Here is a 15427-nt window from a genome sequence, read left to right as displayed (position 1 = left end):
AAATTTGCCAGCTTGTTATCCACAATAACTTTCAAATCTTTATCGAATTTAAGATAACTCCTACTGAAGGAATTATGGCTCCAAATATGTCACCAACGACAGCAGCCGCTGTCTCTCGTTTTTGTCTAGCATGTTGTAATTCAGACGTTTTAGGTATTTGTTTTAAGTCATCAATTTGGTAAATCTTTGGGGAAACTATTCCCAAATAACATGTCCCATACCATCCCTTAGGGAGACGGTAATAAGCATTAAGTGCACAGATATAATAGATCCCAGGGATCGCTGGATCCTGTCCATTTAACATGAATGTCCATGTACTCCGAAACACCTGCCTGCATTCACTCGTTCCCACAAATAAAGTGTCATGTTCAGATTTCGACCTATATATACACAAAGCCTTCCTACATGTAATGCATCTATAGCTAGTTTGCCTTGCGTCTTTATTGCGGTGTAAGCATAATCATTTGCATATGTGCGTTTCTCTAGCCCTTTTTCTAATCTCTCTTTCAATGCTTTGCGTCTGTCATCAGTGTGATCTAAAAAGCTTTTCTCTACAGGTGTCAATAAGCAAGTCAGATTGTTGCGGTGTGCATAAGCTGTCCCAAATGTAAGTGTCGGTTCAAATAATCCTCTAACTAATTTTATACTATGCTCTTTAGCTAACTTGTTCAGAAATTCAATCACAGGCACAAAAGAAAACAGCACATCCAAATTTGTATAGAAGTATTGCACATGTTCTTGATTATAGAATCTTGTTAGTAGCAAACTATAGCTTATCCCGTATGTTAGTGGCAAGCTATGATAAGTGACCCCCTCTTGTACTGATGAAGGTATCTTCGTGCACACATAACAGTTTTTCGCATCCATTGTTTCAACATACTCATTCAGCAAGCGATAGAAGACATTAGTGGAAAGTTCCCCCTTTGAGTTAGTTCCCTCATGCAAGTGTCTTGCATCCTGCTCAAACATTTCCCACGGTGTTAGTGTTGTAGTCTCAGGTTTTGAAGCATTGTTAGTTGCTTTCTTATCCAACCAGGGCATTCCCACAATCACTCCTACAATTATTATTGCACACACAATACCTAGTATAAGACTTAACCAACCACACACCTTACCCCTTTTGTTACTACCTCCATTATAAGCCATGTCTGTAAAGAATCAGATAGAAGAACAATAATCAACTTGAGGACGATATAAAACTCTCTTTTTTTTTCTTCTCTTGATGCAAAAGTCTCTTTCTCTCTGCATGTATTTACAGCATTTCACTCACTCCAGGACTCTTTTGTCAAATCAGGTTAGAAGCTTGTCATAATCGGGTTTTTCAAAGTCAATTCAGGTTATCAGTGTCACATCCGGTAATTTATAAGTCTCTTTCTTAGCTTCTCAGTTTTCAATTTCAAAATTTTGGTTTTAACAAAGTCTCTTTCTTTTAATTGATTTTCAGGTACCGTAGTATTGGCCTGGTACTTCTCGATCAAAACAGAACGCTAAGAATTCTTGTTGCCATTCAGATGCTGTTGCATATGCCCATTCAGGACCTGCGTACCTTCTATTTGCGGTTCTTTTCCTTTTCAATCTGCGTTCGCCTTGCAATTCTCCTTCACTTAGGTCCTCTATTCGGGATGTATCAGTTTCTTCTGTTATTGTTTCACCCGGTACGACCCTTTCTTTCGCAGCCTGCTTCTCTGGCCAGTTATCTCCCTTTTGCGGCTTTTTCCTGCTTGTCCTTTCAGGACACTGAACAGCACCCTTCTCTTGTGCTATGGTGTTTTCTCTTGATGGACCTGCAACTGGCTCAGGGGATACAGGGGTACTTTGGTCTCTCTCTACTATTTCCCCTTCTTCTTCTTCTTGGTCTGTAACAGGTTCAAGCTCTAACCCGTATCCGTCTCCTTCTGGGAGAACCTCTCCTAGATTTAGTTCTCCTGCTGCCTCTACTGAGATAGGCACTCTGTCACCTCTCTCAAACTTGTTTACTGTTTGAGGGACTAGGCTGTTCTCAGTGGGCTCTCCTGCAGTCTCAGTTCCCTCTTGGCTATTTTCAGGCCCTGAGACTTCCCTCTCTGGAACTGTTGAGTCAGAAACTTCAAGTTCTTTATCAGTTGGACACGTTACCTTCTTTGTGTGACTGGCCTGTATCCAGTTTGGAATGCCTGCACATTTCACAGCAGTGGTTGTTGTCAATATTACTTGATATGGCCTCTTCCAGCACAGCTCCAAACACGACTTTCTCACGTGCTTCTTGACAACCACCCAGTCACCGGCTTGTAGGGTGTGACCTGGATCACTGATCGGTGGCAATGTGTTAGCTTCCACCTGGTGAGAAAATGAGCGAACCACATCAGCCAAACCTTTGCAGTAGTCCAATACCATATCATCCGTGATATTCACAAGAGCCTTTGCAGGTACTGCGGGCAGCCTTATAGCTCTACCCATAAGGATCTCGTGGGGTGATAGTCCTGTCTTCTTATCAGGGGTGTTCCTCATCGACATCAGCACTAAGGGCAATGCATCTGGCCATTTCATATTGGTAGACGCGCACATCTTTACCATTCTCGACTTCAAGGTACCATTCATTTGCTCTACTAGTCCTGATGCTTCAGGGCGGTAGCTACAATGCAGCTTCTGTTCAATGTCTAATGCGGCACACAAGAGCTTAATCACCTCATTGTCGAAGTGTCTGCCCCTATCTGATTCTATAGAGACCGGAAACCCGAACCTGGGTATTAGTTCCCTAAGCAGCAGTTTTGCAACTGTGAGACTGTTGTTTCTACATGTGAGGTAAGGTTCAATCCAGTGGTTGAAAACACACACAATCACCAACACGTACTTTAATCCTCCATAAACAGGCATTTCAATGAAATCTTTTGCATCTTGCTAAATGGACCACCAGTTCTCCCTATGTGGCTCAGAGTTACCTCAGTCCCTTTTCCAGCATTCATCTGTTGACAGATGATGCACCTGTGACAAGTAACCTCTGCGGCATGTCTAAATTTTGGGTTAAACCAGTCAATCTTGAATGACCTGATCATTGCATCTCTCCCAAGATGTGCCTGTCCATGGTAAAGCCTCGCAAATTGTGACAGAGGACTGTTTGGCAAAACCAGTTTCCCCTCCTCTGAGACCCATAAGTCGTCAGCTCTTTGTACACATTGCATTCTCTACCAGGAGCGTTTTTCCTCTTTGCTAGCACGACCCTGTAGTGTTTTTAGCTCATCTAGTGTATCAACCACCCTTAATGCAAGGTTCAAATATGTGTAATTTTCGGTTTGCGGTAACAATTCCCACTGATCCTTGAACGATATACAGTTAAATGCGCAAAATCTTGCGACTTGATCTGCATAGCCATTTCCCATGGACACAAAGTCTTGTGACTTAACATGAGCACTGCGTTTCACCATGTCAATTTCAAGAGGTAACGGAATCGCATGTAACAAATCCTTAATTTGTTCACCATTTTTCACAGGAGAACCAGAAGAGGTCATGAAACCTCTCTGTGACCACAATTGGCCAAAATCATGTACAATTCCAAATCCATATCTGCTGTCAGTATAGATAGTGACTTTCAGATTTTCAGCTGCTTGGCATGCCTTAGTAAGGGCAATTAATTCTGCCACTTGTGCGGAATACACTCTCTCGAGCCAGGAAGCTTCAATGATACCAGCTATGGTACACACAGCGTAAGCAGCTCTCAGCATTCCGAGTGAGTCTCTCAAACAGGATCCATCAACAAACATAATGCAGTAATGTTCTTTTAACTGCGTATCTTGAATATCAGGTCGGAGTTTGGTACATAGTTCTTTTACCTCAAGACAGTCATGCTCCACTTCCTCTTCATTATTAATCTCGGAACTTTCAACAGGAAGTAGAGTTGCCAGGTTTATTACAGTACATCGCTTCAGTGAGACATTAGGCGACCCCAAAATGATTGTCTCATATCTGGTAAATCGAGCATTTGTCATGTGCTGGGTTTTAGTTTGAGTCAACAAAATTTCAACTGAATGTGGAACCATTACTGTCAAGGGATGTCCCATCACTATGCCTTCACACTGCGTGAGGCTTTGACCAACTGCTGCAACCGCACGCAAACAACCCAGTAAGGCTGCTGCGACGAGGTCCAAGGTAGCTGAAAAATATGCTGCAGGGCAATTTGCACCTCCATGGACCTGTGTTAAGACAGACATAGAACAAGCATCACGTTTATGACAAAACAGTAGAAAAGGTTTCGTGTAATCAGGCATACCCAAAGCTGGTGCCCTGCACATGCACTCTCTCGATTCCATGAATGACTCAAGCTCTTCTTTGGATAGGGTTATGGTGTATGGTTCATCCTTACTCTCTTTGCCTGTCAGCTTTTTCAATGGTTTTGAGATAATTGAGAAGTTGGGTATCCACTGACGACAGTAGCCCACCATTCCCAAAAACATCCTGACATCTCTCTTTGTTGTCTGGGGGTTCATTTACAAAATGGCTGTCACCCTTTCCTTCGATATTCTCCTGGACCCTCTCTCAATCAAGTGTCCTAAGTATTTCACCTCTTTCTGACAGTATTGCAGCTTCTTTGGCGACACTTTATGTCCGTTCTTTCCCAAATTATTAAATAAGGCTATTGTGTCATACCTACAGTCATCTTTTGCCCTGGATGCAATCAGCAAGTCGTCAATGTACTGTACTAGTGTCGAATTGTAAGGCAGTACTAAGGATTCTAAGTCCTTTTTTAATATCTGATTGAAGATGGACGGTGACTCAGAAAACCCTTGAGGATTCTGCACCAACTGTACAACTTGTCCAGGAATTTGAAACTGAATAAAAACTGGCTGTCCTCATGAAGAGGCACCGAAAAGAAGGCTTGTGACAAGTCTACAATGGTGAACCATTCAGCATCACACGGAACCTGAAACATGATCACTACTGGATTTGGCACTATGGGACAACACTTCACCACAATCTCGTTTATTTTTCTCAAGTCCTGCACAGTTCGAACCTTCCCACAAGGCTTTTTCAGACCCATTATCGGTGAATTACATGGGCTGCTCAATACCTCCTTCAGGACTCCCTGTTTTACAAAGTCTGCAATTATTTGCGACACTTGAATAAGGACTTCTTGTGCCATGTGGTACTGTGGCACCTGGGGAAACACTGCGTTTGGCTTTACTTGTACTTTAACTGGTTCCACTCCTTTTATCAGTCCCACTTCCTTTCCCGTCAAATCCCACCCATTCTCTGTCACCATTCCCTGTAACTCAGCTGGTAAGTCAGTCACTGTAAGCATCGGGAATAATGTTATCAAAGGGTAATCTTCATTTGCGGTTTCTGCTTCCGACTCTGAGAGCTGACCATCATCCCCTTTATCATCACTGTTTGTCTGCACCTCAATTCCATCATTGGAAAAAGTAATCGAGCATTTCGTCTTACACAGCAAGTCTCTTCCTAGTAGGGACACAGGACTCGAATCGCAGACTACAAACTTATTTAGTCCCTGGAAGTTGCCAATCTCAACTTGCACTGGATCTGTAATTGGATTTGTCAAGTACTGGTTTGCTACTCCAACCACTCTTATGGTACGCCCTGAAAGTGGTAATTTTGAAACCTCTGCACTCCTGACCGTGGAGCGTGTAGCTCCAGTATCAACCAAGAATGAAACCTTGTGTCCCATTACTTTTCCCTCTACATAGGGTCCCCTTTGATCTACTTCTAGGGACGCTGCAAGTCTGCACTCCTCACTGTCTGAACTGTCATCTGACCATTCCTCATTCATTCCATCTTCACCACACAATGGGAATTGCTGTACTGTATTATTTTGGCTCATCACTTGACCTGTGACCTGCTGAGGAAGCATCACCAGTTGCTGTCCCATTGGAGCTAATGGTAATTGCATTTGCTGACTAGGTACCATGGGAACCTGCTGTTGTACTTGCTGCATTTGCGCTGGCTGAACACGCGGCATTTGCATTTGCTGCATGGGCTGTAACCCTTGCATCTGAACCATGGTATTTTGAAAGTTCGGGTTTTGATTTCTCAATTTTGGACCTCTCATATTTTGCAATGTACCGACATTAGTGCTTTGTTGAACGACACCATCCTGCACCACATTTGGAAATTCCTGCTTCCAATGCCCCACGCCCCCGCACGCGTGACATGGAGACATCTTTTTTATCCCTTGCGTATCATTTTGAATCACCACAGTATTCAAGTCTGGACCGCGATTTACAAAACCTCGACCTCTTGGTTGTGCCTGAAACACACCATTCCCTTGCGGTTGCTGCTGTATCATCTGCTGAATTCCGTTTCCCTGCATTCCTGCCTGCGCAGCCCTTATCTGCATCACCATCACCTTTTCCTTCAGTTTTCTCTGCTTTAACTCAATCTCGTTGCTACAGTACTTTGCGTACTGCAACACCTCATCAATCGGCTTTGCTTGCCAACAGATCAAATGATTCTTAATCATCTGGCTAACCTCTGGTCTCAGCCCTTCAACAAATCTGAACACGAGATGGTTCATGTCTTTCGGCTCAATGGTCTTAGTACCACTGTAATGTTTGAATGCCTTCAACAATCTCTCATAGTAACCATGGATCGATTCTTTAACCTCCTGTGAGGTCCGGTCGATTTTCTGCCAATCAGTCACTTTCGGTGACACTTTCTGCTTCAAAAACTCAATCACTTTATGAAAATACTTCATTACCTCCTCAGAGGGTGCTCCGTTCACCTTATCCCTTGCCGGCTCCTGCGTCGGCCAGTCTACCCGTCTCTTGCACTCAAGCCATAAATCGGGCGGAACAATGATCTCAAACAAGGTATTCAGGTCTTCCCAGAGAAACTTCGCAAGCTTCACAAACCTATCTGTTTGCTGATACCACTCTATCGGCTTCTCCCTCAACTTGGGATAATCATTTGTAAAAGATAGAATGTCTCCCTGGACCACGGTACATGAATTAGAACCCCACCAGCTGTTTCTCTCATTGGTAGCATCTTTACTGATTCCGTATCTGGTGAAGTTTTAGCTTTACTTGATCCCGGACTGTCATTTTTCTCCTTGTCTCTTTTCTTTGCCCATCTGCCTTCCCACTTTTCTAACGCTCCCCAGATTTTGCGCACTTTGCAATATTTCCTTTAACTGCGCTTTCATTCCGGCAGACCTCATATGCTCGAAGTCTTTTGAATCAAAGTCTAACCTGTAACTTCTTTTCAAATGTTTAGTATTCTCAATATCAATATTGTATTTGTCTGCCAGGTTCGCTAATTTCTGATGTACCTTGCCTACTTCTTTAGCAATCTTAGGGCACAGATATCTAAATTCTGCTTCTGTGTATGACTCTAATCTGTTTTCCCCCATTGTTCCTTCCACTAGTTCAGCAGCTTCCACACCCAGGATCACAAAGTTCAGGTACTCATCTCTCCCTAACCTTTCCGGTTCCACTGCAGTTACTGTAGTCTTTGCGAAGCATAGGTTTTCTATAACCACTCATTTAACTGTTGTACCGTAAAACCTTACAATGAAATGTTCCCTGCATGCATCATTGGCGACTGTGAAGCATTCATACTTATTGTTTGTGGGGTTAGCACACCTAGCCCTGCCTGTCTCATGGTTTCCAATGGTGTTTCAACTGGGCCAAGGTCTAACAAAGACCTCGGTTTTTCAACCACTTGCTCTCCTGGAGCCATTAGCTGGGGAGTTCCTATGGACCCTCCTCTTATTACATCTTGGGTCATTACTCCCTGATCACACATACCAGGCTTACCTTGTGCATATAATGGCACCGGCGGACCAACAGTAATTGGCAATGATATGACAGCTGGTGTCTGACCTGGTCCCAAACCTCGTGGAGCAGCGACTCCAAATGTCTGATCCAGTGAAGCCAGGGCAGGTATTAATGGAGGTCCTGCTGCTGGGTTATATCCCGGTATCAGTTGTGGGTGTGGCTGTGGCAGCAATTGCAGAGTTGGCTCAATCTGCACTAACCTCTATTTTGTATATATCGGGTCTGGTGGCACTATCAGATTTGTAGTAGTCTCTAGTACTGGGACGTCTGGATAGATTCTCTGTATCTGCGGTGGAGGTTGCAACTGTATCTGCATGTCTGGCGCAGTGGGTACACTGACACCATTCTGTATCGGACTCGTATCACTAGTCTGTGCTGTATCAGTAACTCCCTTCTCCTGCGTCTGGTTCCCAGGATTCGCACTAGTGCTCGGGACATTGTCGTTTACCGCATAAGGTGGCGGGCGATCATGTAATAACTGATTTAAAATTTCTTCGTTATCTGAATCATCTTCTTCTTCCCAAGATCTTTTAGTTTCTTTAGGCTTACTAGAGTCTTTGTCTGTTTTGCATGTGGCTTTCTTCCCCTGTGCCTCATCTCCCTGTGTTATTGCTGGGAACAGTTTTAATCCATCAACTATTCCCCGTCTCCACATTTTGCTCTCATTATCCCACCTTGCTTCTGCTAGAGTCTCTTCTGCCCTTTTCTGTCTTCTTTGGAACTTCTCTTGTCTCTGTTTAAGAGCCATTAAATCCCAAATTGCTAAAGCCTCATACTGAGCTGGCCTCGGAGGTGGTTTCTGTACATTTAACATCCACCTTAAATTCTCTAGAACTCTCGTATTGAACGTCCCGTGCTCTGGGAACGGCAAACATCCCTCTTTTTCTGTCAATTTGCGCCACTGTTTCATCCATAAACAAGGCGCGACACCCTTTTGCTCCATGACAATGTAAGCTGGAGTTCCCTCAGGCGGTGTAGGCTCCCCTTCACTCGCCATAATGTATGTGTCTCCTTTCAGAGCACTCTTAAAAGCTTTAACAAAGTTCATCTTTACGTCTTTCTTTTGTTTGCATTTAATCAAGAAGTGACTTTAATTCCCAGGACACTCTTCACCCACCTTTCTCAACCTATTGCCTCTCACGGACGGCAGCCAATCCGTGCGCGACCCCTCTTGACAACTGACCTATCTCAGCACGGCACCACTGACGTCACACTCACACACTGCAGCTGACAAAGTCTTGCGGCTCGTCCGCCCCTCACTGGTTTCACAACAAACTTATGCAAAAATTACTGCGAGCACCTTAACAACAACAACAACACAAATTTGCCGGTTTACTACAGGAAGGGTACACATTCGCTTCAGAACTTTACAGAGATTTCACTTGAAACCTCGGCCGCTACTCTCTCCTCCTCAGTTCCCGCACCCGCAAGCAGAATTCGACCCGCAAATCCTAATCTCGACTTGTCAATGGTTCGTTCTAGTGCACTTTAGAACTTGCCAAATCTCCATCGAAGGTTTCACACATACAATTTGACTCAATCTCGACTTGTCAACTACGCCCGATTGACCTAATTAAACCACACAAATTACAACATAAACCCAAGTGTCTCCTACACTTGTCAATATACTCCGGAGTCTTAGACCACGACGGGTCCGTACATGAACAACCAACCACGTGGATAATTTTGAGCACAAATTGCCACAATCATATGAAGTACGCCGACTTCCCTACTCTCGTACCGAGTACGCCCACTCCTACTAAAACAACATTACCTGGCCTAAATACACACAAACTTCACAAATCACCTGCAAAATGCATAAGCTGAGTAAGCGCAAATCCTACACCACACATACTAAAACGGCGAGAACATCCCCAACTCACTTAGGCAGGCTCCGAGATCCCGGGAAAGTCATGGTGAATTTAGAAACACATCAAACCTCCTATTTGCATTATCTCAGAAAAACAGTCTAAACAATAATTCTCCGTCCTAGGGCCCCAAAGGGCCAAACCCTCGCTCTGCTACCAGAACTGCTAACGCGTCCCTTTATGATAATTTATTACACATCAGGACTCATTTTAGGCCAATGAATCTTTTGACCCAGTTGAGAGACACCTTAGGACGAGATAGCTAATCAATATGTCAATCAATATGTCAATTATGTAATCAATATTTATCACGACAATACATTTCACTTTAGTCAAAGTCATTAATCAATTTAAGACGGTTTAGTAGAATTTTTATGAGTTTTATTCCCTATTGCTTACAAATCTAATAGCAGGTGCGTCAATCTCAAAACCAAGAAACATAATAGCATAGTCGCAATATGGCAACTTTGGTAGGATTTCATTAATGCGAGAATCACAAACATCAGAACATAACACGGCGTGAACATAGATCAAATTTAGCAGAGTGTCAATAACGCGTCAGTTCAACAAAGCATAGTCTGTCGTTTGTCTATTTGCTTCAGTTTTGGTGAACACCTGTCCTAACCACTGGTTAGCATTCGCATGTTGGGCTTCATGCAAAACAATTTAGAACACTAATTTGGAAAACATCTAACTAAGGTCTCTGTCAAAAGTAAGCAGGTGGTATCTAGAAAGGAAAAGCAAACAGACAAATCACAATTGCATTGTCATAATTACCCTCCAAAGTTTAAGTCAGCGCAAAGGTTCAGTCTTCGTCTTCAGGACATCAGTCAATTCGCCATCAGTCAGAACTCAGCTCCAGGGCTAAAAGGGCACTTCCCTCATAAGGAGGTAAAGTGTAAAATAGACAATTCTAAGGGCGAGGATGGTTTAAGTAAACCAACAAGACACCAAACAGAGTGACAGAGTTTCTGGATAAAATCAATAGCATTCCAAACCTACCTAAATGACTCCCCGTGACATGGGTTTTTATCCCTTTTTCGTTGTACATTGCCCCAAAATTCTATTGGACATTTGTTATACCCCACTATCTTTAACCTATCAAAAAACACATTAGGTCACCTAACTCTTCACCCCATATTATTTTACAAGTCTTTGATTGGTCTCCATAATTGACGTCTTCAGAGGTGGCACGCCTGGTATGATTTAATCTTTCTGTAATTCTTTGCACACCTTTTGGTCAGCAGCTTCATTGTCTTCACCGGTTTGAATGACCTTGTACATTACATTAATCTACACTGTTTCATTTTATTTTAACATTATTCTGCAAGCAAGGAAAAGCTATGGGAACGGATCTAACATGGTTACATTCGTCTTCTAGTTTGAAGAAAAGAACATACAGGGCCATGTCCTTTTGTGAGTCAGCACACTGCAAAATAGAAAACTACATTTAATATGAGAGACAAGCAGCTAAGCTTCGGCTCATGCTAACTTAAGGCCTATGAGGATTTCAGCACAGATTCAATAACGCAATCATTAGTATAAACTTATTTAAACACAATATAAACATTTTAGTCATCATTATTAGTCTACGTATACATTGGCGGCCACTCCCCGTGGTCACATTTCAGGTGCACGTTTTAAGCAAAATTATTATTATAGTTTCTACACAGCATTATCACACATTAATTCATAAACATTTCATGTTAATATAGATTATATAAGCTACGCTCTCTCAATGTCTTCCCAAGGGAACCTTAAGGGCAGATTTAGAGCTTAACATGCTGTAGGAAAGTACCATCTTGCCTGGCATGTTACCCCCATATTTCACTGTATATATGGTGTTTTAGTCTATGTGTCACTGGGACCCTGCCAGGCAGGGCCCCAGTGCTCATAAGTGTGTGCCCTGTATGTGTTCCCTGTGTGATGCCTAACTGTCTCACTGAGGCTCTGCTAACCAGAACCTCAGTGGTTATGCTCTCTCTGCTTTCCAAATTTGTCACTAACAGGCTAGTGACTAAATTTACCAATTCACATTGGCATACTGGAACACCCATATAATTCCCTAGTATATGGTACTGAGGTACCCAGGGTAATGGGGTTCCAGGAGATCCCTATGGGCTGCAGCATTTCTTTTGCCACCCATAGGGAGCTCTGACAATTCTTACACAGGCCTGCCAGTGCAGCCTGAGTGAAATAACGTCCACGTTATTTCACAGCCATTTACCACTGAACTTAAGTAACTTATAAGTTATTAGACATCTCTATGTCTAACCTTCACCTGGTGACTTACTTACTTAGTGTGTGGGCACCCTGGCACTAGCCAAGGTGCCCCCACATCGTTCAGGGCAAATTCCCCGGATTTGTGAGTGTGGGGACACCATTACACGCGTGCACTGTACATAGGTTACTACCTATGTACAGCGTCACAATGGTAACTCCGAACATGGCCATGTAACATGTCTAAGATCATGGATTTGTCACCCCAATGCCATTCTGGCATTGGGGGGACAATTCCATGATCCCCTGGGTCTCTAGCATAGTACTCGGGTACTGCCAAACCGTCTTTCCGGGGTCTCCACTGTAGCTGCTGCCAACCCCGAAGACAGGTTTCTGTCCTCCTGGGGTCCAGGCAGCCCTGGCCCAGGAAGGCAGAACAAAGGACTTCCTCTGAGAGAGGGTGTAACACCCTCTTCCTTTGGAAATAGGTGTGAGGGCTGGGGAGGAGTAGCCTCCCCCAGCCTCTGGAAATGCTTTGATGGGCACAGATGGTGCCCATCTCTGCATAAGCCAGTCTACACCAGTTCAGGGATCCCCCAGCCCTGCTCTGGTGCGAAACTGGACAAAGGAAAGGGGAGTGACCACTCCCCTGACCTGCACCTCCCAGGGGGTGTCCCAGACCTCTGCCATCTTGGAAACAGAGGTGTCTGTGGCACACTGGACTGCTCTGAGTGGCCAGTGGCAGCAGGTGACGTCAGAGGCTCCTTCTGACAGGCTCTTACCTCTCTTGGTAGCCAATCCTCCTTCCTAGGTAGCCAAACCTCCTTTTCTGGCTATTTAGGGTCTCTGCTTTGGGGATCTCACCAGATAACGAATGCAAGAGCTCATCAGAGTTCCTCTGCATCTCCCTCGTCACCTTCTGCCAAAGGATCGACCGCTGACTGCTTAGGACGCCTGCAAAACCGCAACAAAGTAGCAAGATGACTACTAGCAACCTTGTATCGCTTCATCCTGCTGGCTTTCTCGACTGTTTCCAGGTGGTGCATGCTCTGGGGGTAGCCTGCCTCCTCTCTGCACCAGGAGCTCTGAAGAAATCTCCTGTGGGTCAACGGAATCTTCCCCCTGCAACCGCAGGCACCAAAAGACTGCATCACTGGTCCTCTGGGTCCCCTCTCAGCACGATGAGCGTGGTCCCTGGAACTCAGCAACTCTGTCCGTGACTCCCACAGTCCAGTGACTCTTCAGTCCAAGTTTGGCAGAGGTAAGTCCTTGCCTCCTCACGCTAGACTGCATTGCTGGGTACTGCGTTATTTGCAGCTGCTCCGGCTCCTGTGGACTCTTCCAGGGTTTCCTTTGTGCACAGCCAAGCCTGGGTCCCTGACACTCTAACCTGTAGTGCACAACCTTCTAAGTTGTCCTCCGACGTCGTGGGACTCCCTTTTGTGACTTCGCATAGACTCCAGTTCATTCTTCTTCCAAGTGCCTGTTCAGGTACTTCTGCAGGTGCTGCCTGCTTCTGTGAGGGCTCCCTGACTTGCTGGGTGCCCCCTCTGTCTCCTCCTCCAAGTAGCGACATCCTGGTCCCTCCTGGGCCACAGCAGCACCCAAAAACCTCTACCGTGACCCTTGCAGCTAACAAGGCTTGTTTGCGGTCTTTCTGCGTGGGAACACCTCTGCAAGCTTTATCGCAACGTGGGACATCCATCCTCCGAAGGAGAAGTTCCTAGCTCTCTTCTTTCTTGCAGAACTCCAAGCTTCTTCCAACAGGTGGCAGCTTCCTTGCACCCTCAGCTGGCATTTCCTGGGCTCCTGCCCACTCTCGACACTGTCGCAACTATTGGACTTGGTCCCCTTGTCTTACAGGTACTCAGGTCCAGAAATCCACTGTTGTTGCATTGCTGGTGTTTGTTCTTCCTGCAGAAACCCCCTATCATGACTTGTGTGCTCTATGGGTGTAGTAGGTGCACTTTACATCTACCTTTCAGGGTCTTGGGGTGGGCTATTTTTCTATCCCTCACTGTTTTCTTACAGTCCCAGCAACCCTCTACAAGTTCACATAGGTTTGGGGTCCATTCGTGGTTCGCATTCCACTTTTGGAGTATATGGTTTGTGTTGCCCCTATACCTATGTGCTCCTATTTCAATCTACTTTAATTTTACACTGCTTGCATTACCTTTCTTGCTATTACCTGCATAATTTTGGTTTGAGTACATATATCTTGTGTATATATATCTTATCCTCATACTGAGGGTACTCACTGAGATACTTTTGGCATATTGTCATAAAAATAAAGTACCTTTATTTTTAGTACTTCTGTGTATTGTGTTTTCTTATGATATTGTGCATATGACACCAGTGGTATGGTAGGAGCTTTACATGTCTCCTAGTTCAGCCTAAGCTGCATTGCCATAGCTACCTTCTATCAGTATAAGCTGCTAGAAACACCTCTTCCACACTAATAAGGGATAACTGGACCTGGCACAAGGTGTAAGTACCTCTGGTACCCACTACAAGCCAGGCCAGCCTCCTGCACATGCTGTGCTCTATTTTAGCCTAGGTAGGAATTAGTCCATTGTCTCTAGTGACAATATGGTAGCGTTATTTCTATGCTTCACTCTCCTTGTCACAATTCTAATCTTCTCATGCTGTATCATCCTGGTTATTGCAGTACATGCTTTGCTATCTAAGAAGCAGTCGCTTCATTAAAACCTTATCGAAACATATACTGCCTCTGTTTATCATTGTGTATGTGAGACTAATGTAACTGAGAGAAACGGATGAGACCCGAGTGACCATGGTTTCCCTGAGAAATCTATTATGTCATGCGCTCGGCTGCCCAATCATTCTTGCCCTTGGGTAGAGATGAGGTACTGCTAGTTAGCTGGAGCAAAACCCAGATTGGGGCAACAGGTGTCACTTGTAGTGGATAAGACTCAGTCTCCCACAACGCAGGCGATTCTGCAGCTTAAATCCAGTAGTCTCAATAGAATAATGAGAGCCTATGCGACATGGCACCACCAATGTTTGGTCACGCTCTAATTTTCGGGTCCTCCTGAGTATCTCTGTCGCACTATATACAAAGACACCTCAGTACTATATATTGAGATGTCCGTGGTATTGAGGATTTCCTCCTCAGTTAAGTAGGGAACACTTATCTGACGCTGGAGGTTGTTCAAGCTTGCACTCCAACAAGGATAATCCCCATTTGGTGTGCTTATCTCTGAACAAATTTACCATTCAATATGGCGAATCTGCAACAGGTAGCTATTGCAGTTAATATGAGACAACCCCTTACTGTACATTTTTTGGCATATGGCCTGACGGCCCAGGGGGTCCAGTCACATTTGTGGTAGACGCACATGCAGCTTATAGAACAGAACTTTTCTATTCTTTGGTCACATTTCCAGCAGTTGATAGGAACCCAAACACATTTCATCACTATACACCTGCAAATGTACCTGACAATACAGGGCATACGCATATTTAGAAATACCCTTATCTTATCCAGAACATAATAATTGGCTTGATGGCACCCTACCCAACACGATTTTACCAGTTAGGTTAGGTCCTCTAAGT

The sequence above is a fragment of the Pleurodeles waltl genome, chromosome 7, assembly GCF_031143425.1.
Source record: "Pleurodeles waltl isolate 20211129_DDA chromosome 7, aPleWal1.hap1.20221129, whole genome shotgun sequence".
NCBI lineage: Eukaryota > Metazoa > Chordata > Amphibia > Caudata > Salamandridae > Pleurodeles > Pleurodeles waltl.
Note: the sequence above shows the minus strand (reverse complement) of the source record.